Here is a 27,174-nt window from a genome sequence, read left to right as displayed (position 1 = left end):
GTACTAAAATCGTAGAGGCGGGAATTTTAGGATAAGGAAGATAGACTATATACCACATATATTATCATATAGTTAAGGCATCTTCCTATAGCGTCCTAAGGCAAATGTCTAAAGCAACTAAGGCATATGTCGCATATCTTACCAATCATAATTAGTATCTAAGTTTAAGTCTAGAATTTTCCTAAATTCCTAGTTCGCTTAAACTATTTCTATGATACCAACTGTGACATCCCCCATTTTTCAGAACCAATTTAAAAAATTTCTTTACGCTTTTAAGTATTGAAGTGTAGAAGTTCCAATTTAATTAAACATTTTTGAAAGAACAAAAGTTATTTTATTAAAACCTTCAGGATGTTATTTGTTTATATCTGAACATACGTTACAACGTAAATAAAAAGGTCTTGAAATAACTAATGCAAGTCCACCCTTTATTCCACTCAAGATCCTAACTAGGCAATTTCAACTTTACCTCCACTACCTGTGATGCAATAAAATGAGTGGGTCAGGTATGGGAAACCAAGTGAGTTACCTAGGGTTTTCAATCCCATAACATTATAATGATAAAATATCATTCGTGAAAGATATGTAGCCAGTGTAAGTATATAACCTATTCTAAAACCATCTACTCAATCCCAACCGATCCTCATAGATCCTAATTTGACAATCATCTAGAAGAATCACCTTACCGGAGGAACTATCTAAGCAAATGTTTAACTACACCTGCTAGGGGAGTCCTTGGATAGTGTGAGTCATATAAGGCAACAAATGTTCAGAGATTTTGACGAATATGGATTTCCGTTTCATCTACGTCCATGGATTATAAATCCATGTTAGCAACGTAATTCACAAGACTTCCTAGAATAGCTAGGGGTTGGTCATCTACTATGGTCGATGACCCAGACATACCATCCGGTTGTCTGATCAGTCCCACCATTTTTGGTCATCCCAAGATGGGGATGATTACATTCTGATTTGATCCCACACACTCTAACCCAACTATGAGACCTAATTGATGTCAAACCTATTTGACACTAAGCAATCCTTTATAATTCTTATACATAATCTAAGGCAAGAACTTTATATCTAAAGGCAATTAGTTTCTACAACAACTCCTAATCCAAACGTTACTGTCTTATCTTTACAAATAGTACATAACACATATAATACAAGCAACATTTGTTATATGGATATTTTTTTAGTTAAGATTATGTTCTTGATAATAACTACACACTCATCTGACAGAGTGTCTGGTGATTTGTGAATCGGACAGATCTTCGCCTTACACCTTTATCGAAAGACCTAGATGTACATAACGCTACTTCTTATTCTAGTTTCATACTATGTGGAACTATTATTTTTAGGTGATGTTTGTTTTTTCTGAGGCAAAATGTATGCAGCCTGCAGACCACATCTATAGACCTCTGCAGTAGAAGAGGTGGACCAAACATTTGCAGTCTGAAAAAAGAAGGCTGTTTGTTTTTTTAATATCTGCGAGATACTAAAATAAACTAATTTTTTTAAACTTCAAAGTGGTTTTTTAATATTTTTATGACTTTGTTATAAATAATTAATGAATCCATATCAACTTTTATGTATTATTGTATAAAAAATAAAAAAATAAAAAAAAACGGTATGAATTAACGTATATATTTGATAAAAACCAACAACTTTGGTTGCAAAGTTATAACTAAACAGTATAATTAGTGATCAAAGAATTTGATACATAAATGGATGGAAATAAACTTCAATTTTTTCAATTGAATTGTAATGACCCAAAGTTCACGTCCAAAAATTTCATTTAAATTAAGTAGTTTGTAAAACATTTGTAGTAAAACGTCATACGATCATATCATTTCAATAAACATATCTCATGTCTAAATACCCAACACATGAAAATAGTAATAGTGTCAGAGTACTATCCCATAATATACCATAATGCGGAAAACCAAAGTGTGTGTATGATGTGCCGCTACCGCGCCGACTCCTTCCCCTTTGCTGAAGAGGTACCTGAAACGAAACTGAAAACTGTAAGCACGAAGCTTAGTGAGTTCCCCCATCGTACCACCTACCATACAATCATATCACATACATACTGCCAGGCATTTCTAGGGTGCCTTACCTACCCGGTACAGCCATTCTGGGGTGCCGATCTACCCGGTACGGCCATTATGGGGTGCCGACCTACTCGTGTAAAGCCATTCTGGGGCGCTGACCTACCCGTGTCGAGCCATTCTGGGGTGCTGACTACCCATCGGTCCTAACAACCGAACCTCGGGGACTGGTCCCCTCCTACTACCTCTATCGCATATACCATACAAGCCAGCATGCAAACATATCATCAAATACTGTCAGACGTAGCTGGGGTGTTTGACTACCCTTCGGTCCTAACAACCGAACTCTACACATACAACATATCATGCTAACATATAACATATCATGTAGTAGCAAACCTAGATGATATCACAAAGACAATCACCTAACATACGAACCCTACTTGTGGGTCGGCATTGTGGTCGTAGACCCACCGCTACTGGAAGGTAACTCACCTCGGAGTAGCTGCTGATCTGCGCGGAAACTGTCTGCCTACTGCTGCTGCTCCAGAAATCCTCCGGCTGCAATTCCCACGAAACACTCAATCAACACTGCTAACCGCCCTTAGGGTAAAATGACCACTTTACCCCTAGCCAAGTCAAAAGTCAAAGTCAAAGTCAACTTCCAGTTGACCCGACTCGCCGAGTTGGCTCGCTAACTCGTCGAGTCCCTATCCAGTCGATTGTCCTCACTCCCGTTCCTACTCGTCGAGTTAGGCATAAACTCGAAGAGTTCTCTTTCTAAACTGATATCCAATTGTCCTTCATCCGACTCGTCAAGTTGTATGAACAACTCGTCGAGTTCATCTTCCTCATATGAACACTTGTGTCTGTGACTCGCCGAGTTGTATGAACAACTCGTCGAGTCTGTTCTTGAGGCAAGAAGGTTGCCTTGAACTTCGCCGAGTCAGGAAATTGACTCATCGAGTCCCTCCATCACTGAGTCTGGCTTCCGATTCACTGAGTCCACTTAAAGCTCACTGGTCCCACTCGGCATAACTCAAAAGGGGAAAAATCGAGGACTCGCAACTCGACTCATCGAGTCCGAAGAACGACTTGCCGAGTCGCATGCATGCAACTTCTATATACTCGATTCTGCTAGAATCCAGTGCATTCCATTCATGGATCTGGGTTCTTAGGGCCTGATTATAACGTAAAGTTTCCAACTTTACGTATAAATAAACACCAATGAAGGTTTTAAGGCTCAAAATGCACTAAAAGAGTAGATCTAGGGCTTCCATGCGATATCGCTCCAAAAAGGTAGTAGATCCGAGCTCCTAGAGCCCAATCATGCCTAGATCTGAAGTCCCTAACACCATAAGCTCATTACTCAAAGATCAAGACTAGAAGAGGCCTTAAAATGACTATCATAAGCTCTTAATGAGATAATAATGAAGGAATATAGAGGGTTTCGAGTCTAATACCTCTAGAAGCTCTGAAATGGCACAAAGATTCGGGATCTTCTTCCTCTCCTCTTGATCTACCTTATTCTTCTCTCCAAAACTTCAAGGAATTGTACCAAAATCACCCAAAATACCAAAAGAGGGGTTAGGGTTTGGAGAGGGAGTGTTCTGGACGCAATGGGGGCCGCTATGAGGCACAAAACGACGTTTAAATAGGGTGCAACCCCTTGAAATTAGGGTTTCTTCCAGACTGGCGGACTCGTCGAGTCCAGGATATGGACTCGTCGAGTCTCCAACTTAAACGTGCTCAATATCCTGACCCTACTCGGCGAGTCGGGCCTACAACTCGTCGAGTTCCAGCTAAAAATGCAAAAATACTTAGTTTAAATTACATACCAGGAACCAGGTGCTACAAATCTCCCTCACTTATTTTAGACTTCGTCCTCGAAGTCTGCCACTCGCTCCTGGAAAAGCTTGGGATAGCGCTCCCTCATCTCTTCTACCGGTTCCCAAGTCCACTCCGAACCCTTCCGGTGCAGCCATTGCACCTTTACTAGCTCCACCCTCTTGTTCTTCAGATCCTTTGACTTCCAGTCAAGGATCGCTACTGGCCGCTCAATGTAATTCAGGCTGTCATCAACCTGAATATCCTGTAAAGGCACCACCGCTGAGTCGTCCAATAGGCACTTCCGCAGTTGAGAGACGTGGAAAGTGTTGTGGAGCTAACTGAGTTTGGCTGGCAGATCCAGCCGGTACGCCACCTTGCCCACCCGGGCTACAACCCTAAACGGTCCGATATACCTTGGGCCCAACTTTCCCCGCTTCCTGAATCGGATGACACCCTTCCATGACGACACCTTCAGGAGAACCATATCCCCGAACTGGAATTCCAGGTCTGATCGACGCTTATCGGCGTAGCTTTTCTGCCGACTCTAAGCGGTCTGAAGCCTACTCCACACCTGCTGAATCCTCTTGGTCATCTTGAGCACCAATTCGGTGCTCCCCATGACCCTCTGGCCAACTTCGCCCCAACATATAGAGGTCCTGCACCTTCTCCCGTACAACATCTCGAAGGGAGGACGGTCAATACTCGCGTGATAGCTGTTGTTGTATGAGAACTCAGCTAGAGGAAGATAGGTATCCCAACTACCACCGAAGTCTAGCACGCATGCCCGCAACATATCCTCAAGAGTCTGGATGGTCCGCTCACTCTGACCATCTGTCTGCAGGTGAAAGGCGGTGCTAAGATATAGACGAGTGCCCAACTCGCCATGAAACTTCTTCCGAAACCTGGAAGTGAAATGCACATCCCTATCTGAAATCACTGATACCGGCACCCCGTGTCGCGCCACTATCTCCCGGATATAGATGTCGGCCAACTTTTCGGCCGATATGCTCTCCTGAATCAAAATAAAATGGGTTCTCTTGGTCAATCAATCCACGATGACCCATATTGAATCCACTCCTCGCGCAGTCTTGGGAAGCTTCGTGATAAAATCCATCGTAATATCTTCCCATTTCCACAACGGGATATCCAACGGCTGCATCTTGCCGTGCGGTCTCTGATGCTCGGCATTGACCTTCCTGCAGGTCAGAAACCGCTCCACATACCACGCCACATCCCGCTTCATGCAGGGCCACCAATAGTCTAAACGAAGATCCCTATACATCTTCGTTGCCCCGGGATGAATGGAGAATCGGGATTTGTGCGCCTCCTCTATCAAGACCTGGCGCACGCCTCCGTGATACGGAACCCACACCCTACGGTGTAGTGTCAATAATCATCGGCTGTCATAATCGGAGGAGGAAACCTGACCCACTATGCGCTCAATCTTACGGTGCTCCTCCTTCATGGCCTCCTGCTGGGCTTCCCAAATCCGCTCCAATAGCAGAGTCACCACTGTCATCCGCACGCAAATATCCCTGATCAGTGCCGCCTTGCGGCTAAGCACATCGGTCACCACATTGGCCTTCCCCGGGTGGTAAAGGATCTCACAATCATAATCCTTCACCACGTCGAGCCACCGACGCTGCCTCATGTTCAGATTCGGATGGTCCATGAGGTACCTCAAGCTCTTGTGGTCCGTGTAAATGGTACACCGAACCCGATAGAGGTAATTCCGCCAAATCTTGAGGGCGAAGACTACCGCCCCCAACTCTAAATCATGCGTCGGGTAATTCGCCTCGTGAGGCTTCAGCTGCCTCGAGGCATAAGCAATGACATGCCCTCTCTGTATCAATACCATGCCCAAACCTGAAATAGACGCGTCACAGTATACCACAAAATCCTCTACGCCCTCCGGCAGGGCTAAGATTGGCGCCTCGCACAATCTCTGCCTCAGAACCTCAAACGCTGCCTGCTGCTCAGACCCCCATCGAAAGACCATGGCTTTCTTGGTCAACCGTGTCAGGAGTACGGCTATCTTGGAGAAGTCCTGAATGAATCTCCGATAGTAGCCCTCTAATCCCAGGAAACTCTGAATCTCGGATGGAGACTTTGGAACCTCCCATCTCATCACGGCCTCCACCTTGGCCGGGTCTACTGAAATCCCGTTTTGGTTGACAAGGTGCCCAAGAAACTGCACCTAGCGTAACCAAAACTCACAATTAGAGAACTTGGCATACAAGCTCTCCCTCCTCAAGGTCTCGAGCACCTCCCGCAGGTGCTCCTCATGCTCTTCCTGCGTCTTGGAATAAACCAAGATATCATCAATAAACACTATCACCGACCGGTCTTACATCGGTCTACACACGCGGTTCATGAGGTCCATGAACGCGGCAGGGGCATTGGTGTGTCCGAAGGGATTCACCACAAACTCGTAGTGGCCATAGTGTGTCCGAAACGCAGTCTTCTGTACATCCTCCTCCCTGACTCTCATCTGATGATATCCTGAACGTAGATCAATCTTGGAGAACCAAGATGCTTCCTGAAGCTGGTCAAAGAGGTCATCAATCCTTGGGAGTGGGCAACGGTTCTTCACAGTTACCTTATTCAGCTCCTGATAATCTATACACATCCGATGCGACCCGTCCTTCTTTTTTACAAAAAGAATCGGGGATCCCCAGGGTGAACTGCTCGGTCTAATAAATCCCTTGTCTAGCAGCTCCTGCAGCTGCGTAGACAACTCCTGCATCTCGGGAGGAGCCAATTGACAGGGTGCCTTGGCTATCGGAGCCGCACCAGGGACTAGGTCGATCCTGAACTCCACCTGACGCTCCGGAGGTATCCCAGGCAGCTCCTCGGGGAATACGTCCGCGAACTCTCGAACTATGGGCACCTCGCCCACCGTCGCTCTACCCACCTCTCGGGTATCCATAACATACGCGACATAACCTGTGCAACCCTACTGGAGGTAACGCCTAACTCTCGCTGCGGAACATAGGGCTAGTCCTCGCTGCGGCCTCTCGCCCTGAATCACCAGCTCTCCCCCACTTGGGGTCCTGATCCGCACCAACTGCTGCGCACAGTCGATCACTGCCCCATCGGGGCTTAGCCAATCGATACCGATAATAACCTTGTTCCCCCGCAAAGGTATGGGAACCAGATCCACCAAATAACGCTCCTCAAATAACCTCAGCACACAATCTCAGAACACCGTCGATGTTCACACCGAACGGTCATCTGCAATCTCTATGTCTAGGGGCAATCCAACATGCTTGAAGACTCGGAAAATCTCTTGCTGAGCGCGAGAGAAACAAACGATCGGGTAGCGCCCAAATCAAACAATACCTGAACTGGAATACCGTTCACATGGAACGATCCTAAACAAAGCACATACATATAATATCAAAATCACAGCAGCATATCATAATAGCATAAATAAGAAATCATACCCGTCACCACATCGGGTGCAGCGCGTGCCTCCTCGGTGGTCAACTGGAATGCCCGACTCCTCGCCACTGGAGCCTCTGCCTTGCCCTGCCTACCATCAGTGATCCGCAGGGTCGCTGGAGCTGGCGCCTTCACTGGCGCTAATGCTGCTGTCAACTGAGGGCAATTGGCCTTCTTGTGGCCCCTCTGGTTGTAGTGGAAACACAGCAACTCAGACGTCTGAATAACCAGTGCAGGGGCAGTACAATCCCTGCTAAAGTGCCCCGCCTTGCTGCACTTATAGCAGCCCGAAGAGCGCAATCTGCATGCCCCCTCATGTGGCCTGCCACATTTCCTGCAGCGGCCCGGTCCCCGACTGGCCTTTCGGCCTACCATCTGATCCCTTGGGCTTCTTCCCCAAAGCCCCTCCCGTAACCTGCCCCTCCTCTACCTTCCTCTTCCGGATGTGCTCCAGATCTATCTCCCTCTCCCTTGCCCTAGCAATCATAGAGTCCAGGGTAAGGCAAGCTGAAAAACTGACATGCTCCCGAATATCAGCTCATAGCATGTCATGATAGCGGGTGCTCCTCATATCCTCATCACCCGCTTACTGGGGCACCAACAATGCCCTCTCCCGGAACTTGGCAGTGATTTCCACCACAGTCTCCGTCGTCTGCCTCATATCTAGGAACTCCCTAGCCAACTGCTGAAGCTCAACGGCCGGCGCAAACTCTGCCATGAACCTGGTCACAAGGTCCGACCAGGTCATAGCCTCAACAGCCGAGGCTCCCAACGATTCACTGACGGACTCCCACCAATCTCTAGCTCGGTCTCGTAAACACTGTGCTGCGTACCTCACCTTCGACCCCTTAGGGCAGAAGCTAGTCAACTGTGCAAACTCAATGTCTGCAATCCATCACCTGGCAGCTATGGGGTCCTTCGCCCCGTGAAAATTCGGCGCACCACTGCCCCTGAAGTCCTTAAAGGACAGTGTGCGAGATCCCGACTGGCCAGATGCCATGTCGCTCCTGAATGCCCGAAGGCGATCCTCCATCAACTCGACTATCCCTTCCTTGATCGACCCGAAGATAATGGGAGTCGACTCAAGGATGCCTCTAGTGATCTCTGACTCGATGAACTCGCGTAGCCTCTCATCTGCTGGCTCGAAACCTGATCCCGAACCCGATCCCTCTCCAGAACTGCCAACCGCTGGCCGTTGACGTAGTACCACCATTCTTCAATACATACAGGCAACCATTAGTGATACTGATACCTCTAAAAGGATCACATCTAATACAAGTTCCCCGGTCTTGTCTTAGCCTTCCTCAATTCGGGTACGGATCCTCTGCTTTCAGTAGTACGGGCCCATACTACCTTCCACATCTATCCGTACTTCCTCAAGGACTGCCTTGACTCCACCAGATCCCTTATACCACTGTTGATCTCTGCTACTCTTATCCTAGGCTTACCCTAGGAAACCTCTGACTCCACCCAACCCAGTCCTCAGCTACTGAAGGTCTCTTTGTAATGCCAATTAGCCATTACCTGAATACAACCACATGCAACGAGGCCCGGATAATCCTTCGAGTAAGGGACTCATCCCCACAACGGTTAGGACTCAAACAAGAGCTACGCAATAGGGTCAAATCCAACACTCTGAGATTATTCACCCTGATCACATGTGACTTAACGTATTCACCTAATAGCTAATTCTCATCACTCAAGGCCCACATAGCACAAAGCAACAGCATTCGGACAAAAGGGAACAATCTCAAGCAACTCTATCCTCATAACAAGAACTGCACTAGCATGCAATGCTAAGCTCCTACTACCAGGCATAACCTGAACAGGCTATCCTACTACTGTCTACTCAATACTAGCATGCAACCCTCATAAGCTGAAGCACATAAAGCAGGCACATAAGGCATCACTCCTAGATCCTTAGTCCTATTCTAGCATGCTGTTCTACTGAAACTGATAAACGTAACATAAACTTGTATGGGTACTTTGGAGAATACTTACTTGAGCTCAGCCGGTCACGCACATCACACACTTCGTTCTTTCTTAAAAACTCTTTACTTAACTTTTAGAAAACATTTCCTTTTTCAAAATCTTTTAATCCCTCGATTTAAGTCCAGACACTTCCGAAGGTGTGTCCGAATCCCTCAAACCAGAGCTCTGATACCAACTTGTAACGACCCAAATTTCACGTCAAAAAATTTCAATTAAATTAAGTAGTTTGTAAAACATTTGTAGTAAAACGTCATACGATCATATCATTTCAATAAACATATCTCGTGTCTAAATACCCAACACATGAAAATAGTAATAGTGTCAGAGTACAATCCCAGAATATATCATAATGCGGAAAACCAAAGTGTGTGTATGATGTGTCGCTACCGTGCCGGCTCCTTCCCCTTCGCTGAAGAGGTACCTGAAACAAAACTGAAAAACGTAAGCACGAAGCTTAGTGAGTTCCCCCATCATACCACCTACCATACAATCATATCACATACATACTGCCAGGCATTTCTTAGGTGACTGACCTACCCGGTACGGCCATTCTGGGGTGCCGATCTACCCAGTACGACCATTCTTGGGTGCCGACCTACTCGTGTCAAGCCATTCTGGGGCGCTGACCTACCCGTGTCGAGCCATTCTGGGGTGCTGACTACCCATCGGTCCTAACAACCGAACCTCGGGCACTGGTCCCCTCCTACTACCTCTATCGCATATAACATACAAGCCAGCATGCAAACATATCATCAAATACTGTCAGACGTAGCTGGGGTGTCTGACTACCCTTCGGTCCTAACAACCGAACTCTACACATATAACATATCATGCTATCATATAACATATTAGGTAGTAGCAAACCTAGATGATATCACAAAGACAATCACCTAACATACGAACCCTACTGGTGGGTCGGCATTATGGCCGTAGACCCACCGCTACTGGAAGGTAACTCACCTCGGAGTAGCTGCTGATCTGCGCGGAAACTGTCTGTTTGCTGCTGCTGCTCCGGAAATCCTCCGGCTGCAATTCCCACGAAACACTCAATCAACACTGCTAACCGCCCTTAGGGTAAAATGACCACTTTACCCCTAGCTAAGTCAATAGTCAAAGTCAAAGTCAACTTCCAGTTGACCCGACTCGCCGAGTTGGCTCGCCAACTCGTCGAGTCCCTATCCAGTCGATTGTCCTCACTCCAGTTCCTACTCGTCGAGTTAGGCATAAACTCGAAGAGTTCTCTTTCTAAACTGATATCCAATTATCCTTCATCCGACTCGTCGATTTGTATGAACAACTCGTCGAGTTCATCTTCCTCTGATGAACACTTTTGTCTGTGACTCGCCGAGTTGTATGAACTACTCGTCGAGTCTGTTCTTGAGGCAAGAAGGTTGCCTTGAACTTCGCCGAGTCAGGACATTGACTCGTCGAGTCCCTCCATCACTGAGTCTGGCTTCCGATTCACTGAGTCCACTTAAAGCTCACTGGTCCCACTCGGCATAACTCAAAAGGGGAAAAATCGGGGACTCGCGACTCGACTCGCCGAGTCCGAAGAACGACTCGCAGAGTCGCATGCATGCAACTTCTATATACTCGATTCTGCTAGAATCCAGTGCATTCCATTCATCGATCTGGGTTCTTAGGGCTTGTTTATAACGTAAAGTTTCCAACTTTACGTATAAATAAACACCAATGAAGGTTTTAAGGCTCAAAATGCACTAAAAGAGTAGATCTAGGGCTTCCATGCGATATGGCTCCAAAAAGGTAGTAGATCCGAGCTCCGAGAGCCCAATCATGCCTAGATCCGAAGTCCCTTAACACTATAAGCTCATTACTAAAAGATCAAGACTAGAAGAGGCCTTAAAATGACTATCATAAGCTCTTAATGAGATAATAATGAAGGAATATAGAGGGTTTCGAGTCTAATACCTCTAGAAGCTCTGAAATGGCACAAAGATTCGGGATCTTCTTCCTCTCCTCTTGATCTACCTTATTCTTCTCTCCAAAACTTCAAGGAATTGTACCAAAATCACCCAAAATACCAAAAGAGGGGTTAGGGTTTGGAGAGGGAGTGTTCTGGACGCAATGGGGGCCGCTATGAATGTACATGAAGCAAATAATATCTTTATAGCAATTTAATTAAATAAGAATTTACATGAAGCAACATCGGTTTCTTCCTTAGGCTCGTTGAAGGTCATATGGTAGCTCCGACCCTTGGGCTTTGGTGGAAAGATCCACAGGACCACCTTCTCCGCTTTCGGGCACTCCGCCTTCATGTGCCCCTCCTCTCTAAAATTAACAAAAACTCTTTCTTTCACAGGGCAATTTGTGGAATATTGCCCTAGATTCTTACACTTGAAGCAAACAGAGTCACCAAAATGCTTCTTCTTGCATCGGTCGCACCACTTCCTTTCTTGGTTGCTTCCAGATTTGTCTCTTGTTTTCATAAAATTCTTTTTCCTCTTATTCTTGTTTTGGTTACTTCCCTTAACTTTGCTCTTCTCACCGACCTAAGTTATGTTGGTAGCTCTCTTCTTCATCATTCCTTCAATAGACTTTGCAGCCCATATGGCCGCTTCGAAGGTAGGTGTCTGCTTTACTGGCACAATGTACTCCCACGGTAGCCCCTTGGCATACCGATCAATCTTGGTTAGTTTGTCCGGGACGAGTCGTATGGCAAACTCCAATTTATCAGTGAAAGGATTTGGAGTAATCATCCACTGACATGCTTCCTTTTTTCAAAGCAAGGAATTAATTCTCCAATTCCAACATTTTCTCAGCCTAACAAAAATTCCTCTTGAAATGGGTCAAGAATTCGTCCCAAGTCAGTTGTAACGGCTAATTGGGTCTTAAAATCTTCCCCAACATGTTCCAATAATGCATCATCATACCCTTGAATAGCCTCATAGCATAGTTGGTTTGTAGCTTTCCTGTGGATCCACATGTCAGGAAAGTCGACTCCATCTCTGATATCCAATCCATGATACCTACGGGATCTTCCTTCCCATTAAATGATGATGGCTTGCAAGTCATAAAATCCTTATACTTTCAGTAGCCTTTGGGTTCATCATTTCTCTAAACTTTAGGTTGCTCCGGTCCCTGATAACTCTTTGAATCATCATTATTTCCTTCTTGGACCGTCATAGCATGTGTAGGAATTGGTTCGTTGTTGACCTGTTCAACAACTACCGACTCTTTGACTACGGGCACTCTTCCTTTAATATTATCTGACTCCTTGTCTAATAACTCCCTAAGCTCACGTTGCTGTTGATTGAACATTTCATGCATCATCGCCCGAGCTTCGTTCACCAGGATTTGCACAACAGTTGCTTCGACGTTTTGAGGTGTTGGACCTCCTTCGTTCGTGACGGCTCTACAACTCCTCGTAATGGCCATGGCATTCAAGTACTAAAATCGTAGGCAAGAATTTTAGGATAACGAAGATAGACTATATACTACATATATTATCATATAGTTAAGGCATCTTCCTACAGCGTCCTAAGGCAAATGTCTAAAGCAACTAAGGCATATGTCGCATATCTTACCAATCATAATTAGTATCTAAGTTTAAGTCTAGAATTTTCCTAAATTCCTAGTTCACTTAAACTATTTCTCTAATACCAACTGTGACATCCCCCATTTTTCAGAACCAATTTAAAAAATTTCTTTACGCTTTTAAGTATTGAAATGTAGAAGTTCCAAGTTGATTAAACATTTTTGAAAGAACAAAAGTTATTTTATTAAAACCTTCAGGATGTTATTTGTTTATATCCGAACATACGTTACAACGTAAATAAAAAGGTCTTGAAATAACTAATGCAAGTCTACCCTTTATTCCACTCAAGATCCTAACTAGGCAATTTCAACTTTACCTCCACTACCTGTGATGCAATAAAATGAGTGGGTCAGGTATGGGAAACCAAGTGAGTTACCTAGGGTTTTCAATCCCATAACATTATAATGATAAAATATCATTCCTGAAAGATATGTAGCCAGTGTAAGTATATAACCTATTCTAAAACCATCTACTCAATCCCAACCGATCCTCATAGATCCTAATTTGACAATCATCTAGAAGAATCACCTTACCAGAGGGACTATCTAAGCAAATGTTTAACTACACCTGCTAGGGGAGTCCTTGGATAGTGTGAGTCATATAAGGCAACAAATGTTCAGAGATTTTGACGAATATGGATTTCCGTTTCATCTACGTCCATGGATTATAAATCCATGTTAGCAACGTAATTCACAAGACTTCCTAGAACAGCTAGGGGTTGGTCATCTACTATGGTCGATGACCCAGACATACCATCCGGTTGTCTGATCAGTCCCACCATTTTTGGTCATCCCAAGACGGGGATGATTACATTCCGATTTGATCCCACACACTCTAACCCAACTATGATACCTAATTGATGTCAAACCTATTTGACACTAAGCAATCCTTTATAATTCTTATACATAATCTAAGGCAAGAACTTTATATCTAAAGGCAATTAGTTTCTACAACAACTTTGGTTGCATATCAACTTTTATGTATTATTGTATAAAAAATAAAAAATAAAAACGGTATGAATTAACGTATATATTTGATAAAAACCAACAACTTTGGTTGCAAAGTTATAACTAAATAGTATAATTAGTGATCAAAGAATTTGATACATAAATGGATGGAAATAAACTTCAATTTTTTCAATTGAATTGTAATGACCCAAATTTCACGTCCCAAAATTTCATTTAAATTAAGTAGTTTGTAAAACATTTATAGTAAAACGTCATACGATCATATCATTTCAATAAACATATCTCATGTCTAAATACCCAACACATGAAAATAGTAATAGTGTCAGAGTACTATCCCATAATATATCATAATGCGGAAAACCAAAGTGTGTGTATGATGTGCCGCTACCGCGCCGACTCCTTCCCCTTCGCTGAAGAGGTACCTAAAACGAAACTGAAAACTGTAAGCACGAAGCTTAGTAAGTTCCCCTATCGTACCACCTACCATACAATCATATCACATACATACTGCCAGGCATTTCTGGGGTGACTGACCTACCCGGTACGGCCATTCTGGGGTGCCGATCTACCCAGTACGACCATTCTTGGGTGCCGACCTACCCGTGTCAATCCATTCTGGGGCGCTGACCTACTCGTGTCGAGCCATTCTGGGGTGCTGACTACCCATCGGTCCTAACAACCAAACCTCGGGGACTGGTCCCCTCCTACTACCTCTATCGCATATAACATACAAGCCAACATGCAAACATATCATCAAATACTGTCAGACGTAGCTAGGGTGTCTGACTACCCTACGGTCCTAACAACCGAACTCTACACATATAACATATCATGCTATCATATAACATATTAGGTAGTAGCAAACCTAGATGATATCACAAAGACAATCACCTAACATACGAACCCTACTAGTGGGTCGGCATTGTGGCTGTAGACTCACCGCTACTGGAAGGTAACTCACCTCAAAGTAGCTGCTGATCTGTGCGGAAACTGTCTGTCTGCTACTGCCGCTCCGGAAATCCTCCGGCTGCAATTCCCATGAAACACTCAATCAACACTGCTAACCGCCCTTAGGGTAAAATGACCACTTTACCCCTAGCCAAGTCAATAGTCAAAGTCAAATTCAACTTCCAGTTGACCCGACTCACCGAGTTGGCTCGCCAACTCTTTGAGTCCCAATCCAGTCGATTGTCCTCACTCCCGTTCCTACTCGTCAAGTTAGGCATAAACTCGAAGAGTTCTCTTTCTAAACTGATATCCAATTGTCCTTCATCCGACTCGTCGAGTTTTATTAACAACTCGTCGAGTTCATCTTCCTCTGATGAACACTTGTGTCTGTGACTCGCCGAGTTGTATGAACAACTCGTCGAGTCTGTTCTTGAGGCAAGAAGGTTGCCTTGAACTTCGTCGAGTCAGGACATTGACTCGTCGAGTCCCTCCATCACTGAGTCTGGCTTCCGATTCACTGAGTCCACTTCAAGCTCACTGGTCCCACTCGGCATAACTCAAAAGGGGAAAAATCGGGGACTCGCGACTCGACTTGCAAAGTCCGAAGAACGACTCGCCGAGTCGCATGCATGCAACTTCTATATACTCGATTCTGCTAGAATCCAGTGCATTCCATTCATGGATCTGGGTTCTTACGGCTTGATTATAACGTAAAGTTTCCAACTTTACGTATAAATAAACACCAATGAAGGTTTTAAGGCTCAAAATGCACTAAAAGAGTAGATCTAGGGCTTCCATGTAATATGGCTCCAAAAAGGTAGTAGATCCGAGATCCTAGAGCCCATTCATGCCTAGATCCGAAGTCCCTTAACACTATAAGCTCATTACTCAAACATCAAGACTAGAAGAGGCCTTAAAATGACTATCATAAGCTCTTAATGAGATAATATTGAAGGAATACAAAGGGTTTCGAGTCTAATACCTCTAGAAGCTCTGAAATGGCACAAAGATTCCGGATCTTCTTCCTCTCCTCTTGATCTACCTTCTTCTTCTCTCCAAAACTTCAAGGAATTGTACCAAAAGCACCCAAAATACCAAATGAGGGGTTAGGGTTTCGAGACGGAGTGTTCTGGACGCAATGGAGGCCGCTATGAGGCACAAAACGACATTTAAATAGGATGCAACCCCTTGAAATTAGGGTTTCTTCCAGGCTGGCGGAGTCGTCGAGTCCAGGATACGGACTCGTCGAGTCGCCAACTTAAACGTGCTCAATATCCCGACCTTACTAGGCGAGTAGGTCCTACAACTCGCCGAGTTCCAGCTAAAAATGCAAAAATACTTAGTTTAAATTACATACCAGGAACCAGGTGCTACATAAATCCATTAAAAACGTACCATAAATATATTCTCGAGAAATTGATGATACAGTATTAAATAATGTTTTACAAAATTTGGCAAAAACATATAATATATTATGATTTCTTTTTCATATTTATATAAACAAATTCAACGACTATTATTGTAATAAATCTTTATTTATAAATTTGTCAAAAATATCATGTTTGTATCGTCGAACGTTTTTTTTAAGTTTTGTAATTTTTTTTCTCAAATTGTTTATCATTAATAAAGTTGGAAAAAATATAAATTAAAAAAAAACTTTATATATATGTTTTTTAAGCTAGAAGATGTCTGAAGATGTTAGAAGACTCTGGTCCACATCTGCGTCATGAAGAGTGTGCCCAGACATTTTAAGGTTTGTAGCCTTCAAAAAAACAATCTGTCTGCGAAGGCTAATGTCTGCGCGTGGTCTGCGCGACGCAGACAGAAGAGGCCATGCAGATCTGCAGACAAAAAACAAACACTACCTTAGAGTTTAGATTCCTCAACAATTCTAAAGTCTACTTCAAGATCAAACAAGTAAAGATCAACTAGGCAGGACAGTCGGGAGGCACGATCATTTCTATTAGATTAGGTATTTAAGCCCATAACTATAATTGGTATAAACTTGAATTGAAAGTAACACAGTCCTTTTGGGTTGCCTTCAAACCCGACAATTGAATTGAAAGTAACATATTGTTTAATTTTAATCAGAAATAAATTTGGAATTAATTTTGGGGTTAAAGAAATTAATTAAAAGAGCAAGGACTAAACATGACAATGTTAACTATTTGAGCATTGGGCAATTTTAGAACCTCCCTAAAGAGGGGGAACGAAATCTAGAGTGCTCCTAGGGTTTCCTTGGGCTCTAAGGGTGCCTTGGATGCCTTCGGGAGGAAGTTAAGGGAGAAGGGTTATCTTGGATATACATGCCTTATCCAACATCTTCCTAACACCTTTATAAACCCTCCTTAGGGTTAAATTTCAGCCAAGCCTTCCTTCTAAGTGCTTTGAACGAAATTTTGCCCCCCTCTCTCTCTCTATAGTTTTCCTTGGTTGCTAGGGTTTGTTTGTGAACCATTAGAGGCGCGACATGTGGCGCTTGCTACCAAATGTCTTCAAGGAGGAATTCAAGATTTTTTACTAAAAAAATGTTAAAGGTTAGTTATTCTTGTTCTTATAAGTTAATTAGATCATAAAAAAGTTTTATAACCTAGGGTTCATAGTATGTTGCTATTCGTGAAAGACATGGATCCTATTGGGTTGCATGTGCCTTAATTTAATTGAATTGTTTGAATCGTTTTCCACTTAGTGCATTGTGTTGTAACTTCCAAAACCCATCAATGGTATCAGATACAGGGGTTTTCTTTCATTTATTTGCACATTGGAGAATCGAAAAGAAAACTGTTTTGATTTAATCGCAGCTCACGACGTGAGCATAGAGGCTCATGACGTGAGCTCAGTATAACGCAAATCTATTTGTTGATTGTTCAGGTCCCACGACGTAAGCTATGACGCTCACGGCGTGAGATTGGCGAGCTCCGAAAAATTTGTGCCTAATGTGCCTTATTTAACTTCTTGGATGATTATGTGCTATATTTAATTGTCTGTAACACTCTAAAAATTCCAACCAATTTAAACTTTTCAAAAACAACCCAATTTCATAAAGTTATAACAAAAAGGTTTTCAATACATTTATTATCAGAGTATTTCCCAGAAACCACATCATAAACACATAAAACCCGAGGAGCGGTACGATCATGCCTTTGCCTTGCCACGGTCTCCTGAAGTACCTGAAACATTTTAACCACAACTGTAAGCCCAAAAGCTTAGTGAGATACCCCTAAAATACCAATGCCATACAAACATAACCATATCATATAACCGATACAGAACAACCATGCACTTCAGGTCTACTGTGTGACTGGTCCGCCGCACCGGCCTACAGTCCACCTGGTCCACCCTTCGAGTCTAGCCATATACATCGAGTCTACAGTGTGATTGGTCCGCCCACACCAGTCCTTCAATCCACCTGGTCCACTCTCTGAGTCTACAGTATGACTGGTCCGCCCGCACTGGGCCTTCAGTCGGCATGGTCGCCCTCATGGGGCCTACAGCCTATCCGGACCGCTCGCTAGGCCTTCGGGATAACCGGTCCGTCCTGGGTATGTTGGCCTACAGCATAAAGCAGGACCCACCTCAACCCAACCCCAATCCGACAACCATGTGCACGTAAACATATAATCATATAACAATCCACATCCAATCAACCGATCTAGCAGATCACATAACATAACCTCATCCTAACAAGGATACCGACTTAACCGGTCACTAGCATAGCATCATCCTATATACCAGGATACCGACCTTAATCAGGTCTCTAACACATACCATCCTATATACTAGGATACCGACCTTAACCAGGTCTCTAACATATACCATCCTATATACCAGGATACCGACCTAAACCAGGTCTCTCACATATACCATCCTAACTACCAGGATGCAAACATAGCAAAGCAATAACATAACAACAATACCCGGATTACAATCCGATAAAGGGCCGGCCTTGGTGCCTTAGACCCTGTTGATATAGTGAGGATAACTCACCTCGCAACTGCCGACTGAAGAGATAAGATCACGCTGCTCCAACCTCTGACACGAACTTCACCACTGATCAATCACCAAAACACTAAACTCAATAAATACCAAAATACCCCTGGAAGACACCTGGAAAACTCAAGACTATCTCTACTCGCTGAGTCATCCCGCTGACTCGTCGAGTCCCTATGCTCTGAAACTCCCATAACATGACTCAACTTGCCGAGTCGCCCCAAGACTCGCCGAGTCTCTCAACTCTAAGTCTAATCGCACCCAACACACTAAGTCATCCCATGACTCACTGATTCATAGCTTAACCAGAAAAAGTTAGGACCTCATGACCAGACTCGCCGAGTCCAAGAACAGACTCGCCGAGTCCAAGGCTATCTTCAACCAACTCGTCGAGTTGTTCTTCCAACTCGTCGAGTTGCTGCCTATCTTCATGCAACTCGCCGAGTGCACCCATGTGACTCGCCGAGTACCATTAGCTCTTAACTCATACAAAGGCTTTCCAAGCCATGCAGGGTCTCCAATCCATAGATATACTCTTATACAAGCCATCCATCACGTAAAGTGGCAAACTTTACGTGAATCCAAGGAGATCTAAGCATAATACACTCTAGGGCTAGGGTTTGGGACTAAAAGGCTTCATCAACAGCTCTTGAATAGGGACTTTATGCTCTTTTGGATCATCACTACTCTAAATCTGAGGTAGCAACCTCATATCCAACCTCCAAACTCAAGATAGCACTAGATATACTCCCAAAAATCCCACAAATGATAGATCTAGATGGATAACAGCTCAAGCAACGAATCATTACCTCAAAACAAGACTCCAGCAGAAGAATAAGCCAAAACCTTGTAAAGCCCCTTGCTCCAAGCCTCTTAATCTTCAAAGATCTCTTCAACAACACTCCTTCAAGATCCAAATGCTCTCTAATTCTGTCACACATGAATATTAGGGTTTCTGGACTTCAAGGGAGAGTAAAGAGGCTGTGGAGTGGGTATCATGTTCTTTATATAGGGCTCAACCCGTGGGATTAGGGTTTTCTCCACACAGCACCAACTCGCCGAGTCCAGCCACCGACTCACTGAGTTGGCCACTTAACACGCGACCCTACTTGCTGAGTCTACCCATGGACTCGCCGAGTTGACCAATCACATTATCACTTTGAACCCTGAACTTGCACTCCTGAAATCGGGATGTTACAATTCTCCCCCACTTAAATTAGGATTCATCCTCGAAGCCTGCGGCAACACAACCCCGGAAACTACTCTCGCAGTGCACCACCTGGCATCAACCGAACCAGGTTCCTCAAAACACTACCACCGAATCCCCAAACCCAACTCTTCCCCTGCGATGCCCTGACCGCCGCCTCAAGTCGGCCATCGGCCTCATCCTCTAATACCACACTTATCAACCGAGTACCACTCCATGATACTTCACTCGCCCCAAATCACAACAATCGCTTGACCCTTATACGGCTAGACATCACCCCAGACCACCGCGTCCTGACCTGGTACCAAACTGCTATCCCTTTCCTTAACTAGCATAACCTTTATCGAATTCACTTCTGGGACTCATCCCGCTTTCAATCCGAATCCAACTCTTTTCTTTCCGCGCTGACAGGATGACCCATCCATCAGTTCCTGAGCAACTCTCCTGAGCTCTCCTCTGCAATCACATACACATGCTGAACTGGCTCTAGCATCCTCGGGTTGGGAAAACCCGACAAACTAACGACACCTCCAAACATCCCCCAGGATGAATTACCACTACATACATAATCTCTTGTTCACACCAAACTGGGAATCCAAGGCTCCATCCTTGCATCCCTTCTGAGCCTCTTTGGCTCTACACCCTCGGAATTCCTTCCGTGAGCTCAGCAGACATCCAACCCGGATGTGCTCGATACCACCAGCGCAAACACTCTGCTCAAAACCATAATTGGAACACCTCAATCATACCCCCGCGCTACTGCTTTCACTTCCATGAACTTACACTCCCTCTCGGTGCTACATACCTTTCCCTTTCCTTATCCAAGGAAATCTACTTGGCTGCCTTGTCACTACAACAAGTGCCACGGTGCTCACCCAACACTACACCATTCCCTTATAGCATAACCGTTATCCCAAGCACCACACATGCTCGGTATCTGCTTGCAAGGACTCTTGAGTCCATGCTCTACCTTACACTAATCATGATCAATACCCGAGGCCAGACCTTCTGATGCTATCACATCGCAATATGCTCATTCCATCTCCTCATACAGATCTATCAACACATGCAGAGTCTTCAGCATGACTGGGCGGCCTTACCAGACCTTCAGCTAATCTGGACCACTCTCAGATCCTTCAGCATGTCTGGACCGCCCTCCAGGGCCTTCGGCCTGTCTGGACCATTCTCCGAGCTTTCAACCTGACTGGTACGCCCACCGGCCTTCAGTCTATCCGGACCGCTCAACTAACATTCCTCATCCCTAATCATCCCTCCTGGGAAACTCTCCCATGCATACTATTCTAGCCCTCTAGGGGCTCCGAACTCTAACTTCATCCTTCATACTCAATCCTTGCCTGATCCTAGGCCTTCCACAATCAATCGCCCTTTTTCTAAAGCCCTTCATCGGTATCCCGCCCCGTTTTCCTGTCACTTACTCATACCAGCCTACGCTCTTCGCTGACTGAACCGTTGCTGAATCCCAAACAGCTAATCAACCTCTCATGCTTGTCGATCTTCCGGAGAATTTTCCAATTCTCCCCACTTAGAGCACTGATTATCCACCACCGGTCTCCATAACCGACCTCCCTTAACAACCCTTCACAAAATATCATATCAACACTGATCATCTCGGACTCGAAAGAAGCCAGACCTTCAACTAACCACTCCTCAGACTGAAGATACTACCCGACATTCAGACCAAAAGCCTGATTTCCCACTAATAATCCCCATGGATGATAACCAACAAAACTCCCAATACCAAAACCCTTAACCGTACCATAACCCTCAAGGAACAAACGAATACAATACCAAAAATCACACAACGAGACTAGCAGATATACAATACTCCATAATAATCACAAGATAACAAAATATCAAGAAGGAAACATACTCGCAGCTGCATCCAGCACTGCCCTGACCTCCTCTGTTGTAAGCTGAAAAGCACGACCCTGAGCCCTTGGGGGCTCCGCTCCACCCTGACCTCCACCCGTAAACCTCAAAGTGGCTGGTGCTGGAGCCTGCACCGGTCCTACAACAAGCTGTGGACAGTTGACCCTCATGTGTCCAACCTGATGGCAGTGATAACAAATCCTCAAATCCTGAACCGGGGCTGTCTGCCGACAATCCCTCGCATAATGCCCCTCCTTTCCGCACTTGCGGCAAGCACCACCGGACCTACAAACTCCGGTGTGACCCTTCCCACACTTCCCACAACTGCGGCTGCTCTGATCTCCTAATCTAGAATCAACGGTCTTGGACCGTTTCGGCGCTGGCTGCAACTACACCGGGGCCTGCCTCTGCTCTCTCAACTGAAGCTCAATCTCCAACTCACACCGCCGAGCGGCCTCCTGCAACTCCAGCAAGGTCTCGCACCTCTGCGTAGACACAAACTGCCTGATATCCCTCTTGAGCATACTCAGATATCAGGACATCTGAGCCTGCTCCGAAGCAAAATCAGGGCAAAACATCGCCCTCTCAGTGACCATCCTAGTGATCTTCATCACCAACTCCGAATCCTGCTTCAGCTCCAGGAACTCCTGAGCCAACCTCTCTCTCTCAACTCGCGGAACATAACGAGTGCTAAACATCTCCCGGAACTGATCCAATGAAACCGTAGCCCTCTGCGCATCCGAATATGACCCTGTGGACAATCTCCACCAATCCTTCGCCCCAAGCCTTAACAGGTTCAGAGCTCACCTCACTCTCTGATCCGCAGGACACAAACATGTGAAGAAACAGCCCTCCACATCTGACAACCATCTCATAGCCACTATCGGATCCTTAACTCCATCAAAAGTAGGGGGCTTTGTATTATCGAATTCCCGATACTGAAAACCTCTACCGGCTCCTCCCCCTGACGCTGCTACAGCCGTTATAGCCGTTGCGGCAGCCGTCTCTGTAAGAGCTACATAGCACTCATCAAAATACTCGACCATGGCGGTCTTGATCGACCCAAACAGTTCCGGCAACTCGGCCCGGAACATAGCAGCAACCTCATCATGCAGGATCTCACGAATCCTGGCATCCAGCTCGTCTGTACTCATCTGACCAATAACCTCAGGTGGTGTTGATCCACCCTGACCGCCCCCTCCTGCTCCCGATCCTGATCTGGATCCGCTCCCAGCATGCCTTGTAACCACCATATTGAAAATGCCGCGAACATTAGATACCTCCCACTAACCCACGAACCGATTCTCAACCCAGCCCTAGGGGTTGTGACTTCCTTGATACGCGTATGGGTCTGGTGCTTTCAGTAGTACGGGCCCATACTACCTTCCACACCTACCCATATTTATATCAAGTATCACCAAAACACCCTAGTGAAGAACAGACATAACAAGCACTCAACCCTCACTTCTAGAGGAACACTGGAAATCTCATACAGAAAGAAACCCTAGGCTAGCAGGCATCATAAATCAGGCAACTCTATCATGCAATTCCTGAAGATCCCTAGCCTAGTACTAGCATGTTGTTTTATCATATCTCATAAACAAATAACTTGTATGGTATTTTGGGGTTACTTACTGGCTCCGGGTGATCGTACCTCCGCGTCCTCCTTTACTCATTTTCAATACATTTATTATCAGAGTATTTCCCAGAAACCACATCATAAACACATAAAACCCGAAAAGCGGTACGATCATGCCTTTGCCTTGCCACGGTCTCCTGAAGTACCTGCAACATTTTAACCACAATTGTAAGCCCGAAAGCTTAGTGAGACACCCCCAAAATACCAACGCCATACAAACATAACCATATCATATAACCGATACAGAACAGCCATGCACTTCGGGTCTACTGTGTGACTGGTCCGCCGCACCGGCCTACAGTCCACCTGGTCCACCCTCCGAGTCTAGCCATATACATCGAGTCTACAGTGTGATTGGTCCACCCGCACTGGGCCTTCAATCCACCTGGTCCACTCCCTGAGTCTACAGTATGACTGGTCCGCCCGCACCGGGCCTTCAGTCGGCCTGGTCCACTCTCCGAGCCTCGACACGTCTCGTCCGCCCTCGTGGGGCCTACAGCCTATCCGGACCGTTCGCTGGGCCTTCGGGATAACCGGTCCGCCCTGGGTATGTTGGCCTACAGCATAAAGCAGTACCCGCCTCAACCCAACCCCAATCTGACAACCATGTGCACATAAACATATAATCATATAACAATCCACATCCAATCAACCGATCTAGCAGATCACATAACATAACCTCATCCTAACAAGGATACCGACTTAACCGGTCACTATCATAGCATCATCCTATATACCAGGATACCGACCTTAGCCAGGTCTCTAACACATACCATCCTATATACCAGGATACCGACCTTAACCAGGTCTCTAACATATACCATCCTATATACCAGGATACCGACCTTAACCAGGTCTTTCACATATACCATCCTAACTACCAGGATGCAAACATAGCAAAGCAATAACATAACAACAATACCCGGATTACAATCCGATAAAGGGTCGGCCTTGGTTCCTTAGACCCTGTTTATATAGTGAGGATAACTCACCTCGCAACTGCCGACTGAAGAGATAAGATCACGCTGCTCCAACCTCTGACACGAACTTCACCACTGATCAATCACCAAAACACTGAACTCAATAAATACCAAAATACCCCTGGAAGATATCTAGTCAACTCAAGACTATCTCTACTCGCCTAGTCATCCCGCTGACTCGTCGAGTCCCTATGCTCTGAAACTCCCATAACACGACTCAACTCGCTGAGTCGCCCCAAGACTCTCCGAGTCCCTCAACTCTGAGTCTAATCGCACTCAACACACTGAGTCATCCCTTGACTCACTGATTCACAGCTTAACTAGAAAAAGTTAGGACCTCATGACCAGACTCGCCGAGTCCAAGGCTATCTTCAACCAACTCGCCGAGTTGTTCTTCCAACTCGTCGAGTTGCTGCCTATCTTCATGCAACTCGCCGAGTGCAGCCATGTGACTCACCGAGTACCACTAGCTCTTAACCCATAAAAAGGCTTTCCAAGCCATGCAGGGTCTCCAATCCATAGATATACTCTTATACAAGCCATCCACCACGTAAAGTGGCAAACTTTACATGAATCTAAGGAGATCTAAGCATAATACACTCTAGGGCTACGGTTTGGGACTAAAAGGCTTCATCAACAGTTGTTGAACAGGGACTTTATGCTCTTTTGGATCATCACTACTCTAGATCTGAGGTAGCAACCTCAGATCCAACCTCCAACTCAAGATACCACTAGATATACTCCCAAAAATCCCACAAATGATAGATCTAGATGGATAACAGCTCAAGCAACGAATCATTACCTCAAAATAAGACTCCAACAGAAGAATAAGCCAAAACCTTGTAAAGCCCCTTGCTCCAAGCCTCTTAATCTTCAAAGATCTCTTCAACAACACTCCTTCAAGATCCAAATGCTCTCTAGTTCTGTCACACACGAATATTAGGGTTTCTGGACTTCAAGGGAGAGTAAAGAGGATGTGGAGTGGGTATCATGTTCTTTATATAGGGCTCAACCCGTGGGATTAGGGTTTTCACCACACAGCACCAACTCGCCGAGTCCAGCCACCGACTCGCCGAGTTGGCCAATTAACACGCGACCAAGATCGCGACCCTACTCGCCGAGTCTACCCATGGACTCGCCGAGTTGACCAATCACATTTTCAATTTGAACCCTGAACTTGCACTCCTAAACTCGGGATGTTACATTGTCAAATCCTTGGGCACCCGCCCGACATAGGACCTTGGTCCTGAATATCATCCATACTCTGCTACTAATGAGATATGGAACATCGTCCATAATCTGCTATTGGTGAGTTACGGGACCTCTCCCACACTCACCTCCCTACCAGGCACATACATGCATCACGCAAACAACAAGTATACTCTATCATGCAAACCATTCCTTGGGCACCCGCCCGACATTGGACCTTGGTCCTGAATATCATACAAGCAAACAGTGCCTAGGACTAACCCCCGAGTCTTCCTACTCATGACTACATGGGCCGGCATTGTGGCCGTAGACCCATTCACACAAAGGGAAACTCACCTGCACTGCTGAACTTTTGCTGATAACCCTCTGACTGCTGACCAAAAATTCTCTGAACCGTTGCTCCACTAGCTCCCCGAGCTACCAATATCAACATACATATCACTTAGATCGAAACATAACTCTAGAAGCCAACCAAGTCTACTCTTGTCAAAGTCAATGTCCTGGTCAAAGTCAAACTTCTCTGACTGAATCTACTCGCCGGGTCAACCCGTTGACTCGTCGAATCCTTATGCTCTAAAACTCTCTCAATACGCCTCAACTCGCCGAGTCACCCCGCCGACTCGTCGAGTTCAACGATCTCTGAGTCCCATCCTGTCCAACTCACTGAGTCACCACTCAACTCACCAATCTAAGTCTTATCCATAAAAGGTTGAGGTTCTGCGATCCAACTCGTCGAGTCCAAGAACAGACTCGCCGAGTCCATGGAAATCTTCAACAGACTCGCCGAGTTGTTCTTCCAACTCGTCGAGTTCCTGCCTATCTTCATCCAACTCGCCGATTCCACCCATGTGACTCGCCGAGTAGCTTCGGTTCTTAATCCATACATTGGCTTTTCGAGCCATGCAGGGGCTCCATCTTGTAGATCCACTCTTCCAAAGTCTATTCCTCACGTAAAGTTGCAAACTTTACGTGAAACCAAGGAGCTATAGGCTTAAAACACTCTAGGGCCAGGGTTTGGGGCAAGCATGCTTTACCAACACACCAAAAACTGATAGGGTTTGGAATCGTGTATAGCAACTTCTGGCCGACAAGGGGGACTAAGGAGAGGACATAAGGTCTTTTAAATAGGGTGCAAACCCTTGGATTAGGGCTTTCCTCGCTCAGACCAGACTCGCCGAGTCCACTTGCCGACTCGCCGAGTCGGTCACTTATTCCATAACCCAGATCCCACTACGACTCGTCGAGTTCACCTATGGACTCGACGAGTTGACCCCTTGACTTAGTCTTTTTGATTATCGGTGACAACTCTCCCTCACTTAAACTAAATTTCGTCCTCGAAGTTTCTCAACGGCCAATCGCCCTGCAATTTGCTTTCAAAACTCTGCTTGATAGACCTAACACCCGCTGACTACGTTCGCTGGCCTTCCGCCCGGTCATTCTGACTAACATTAATCCTTGCGGATAATATTC

The sequence above is a fragment of the Lactuca sativa genome, chromosome 8, assembly GCF_002870075.4.
Source record: "Lactuca sativa cultivar Salinas chromosome 8, Lsat_Salinas_v11, whole genome shotgun sequence".
In the NCBI taxonomy this organism is placed as follows: domain Eukaryota; kingdom Viridiplantae; phylum Streptophyta; class Magnoliopsida; order Asterales; family Asteraceae; genus Lactuca; species Lactuca sativa.
This window is presented reverse-complemented; position numbering follows the sequence as displayed.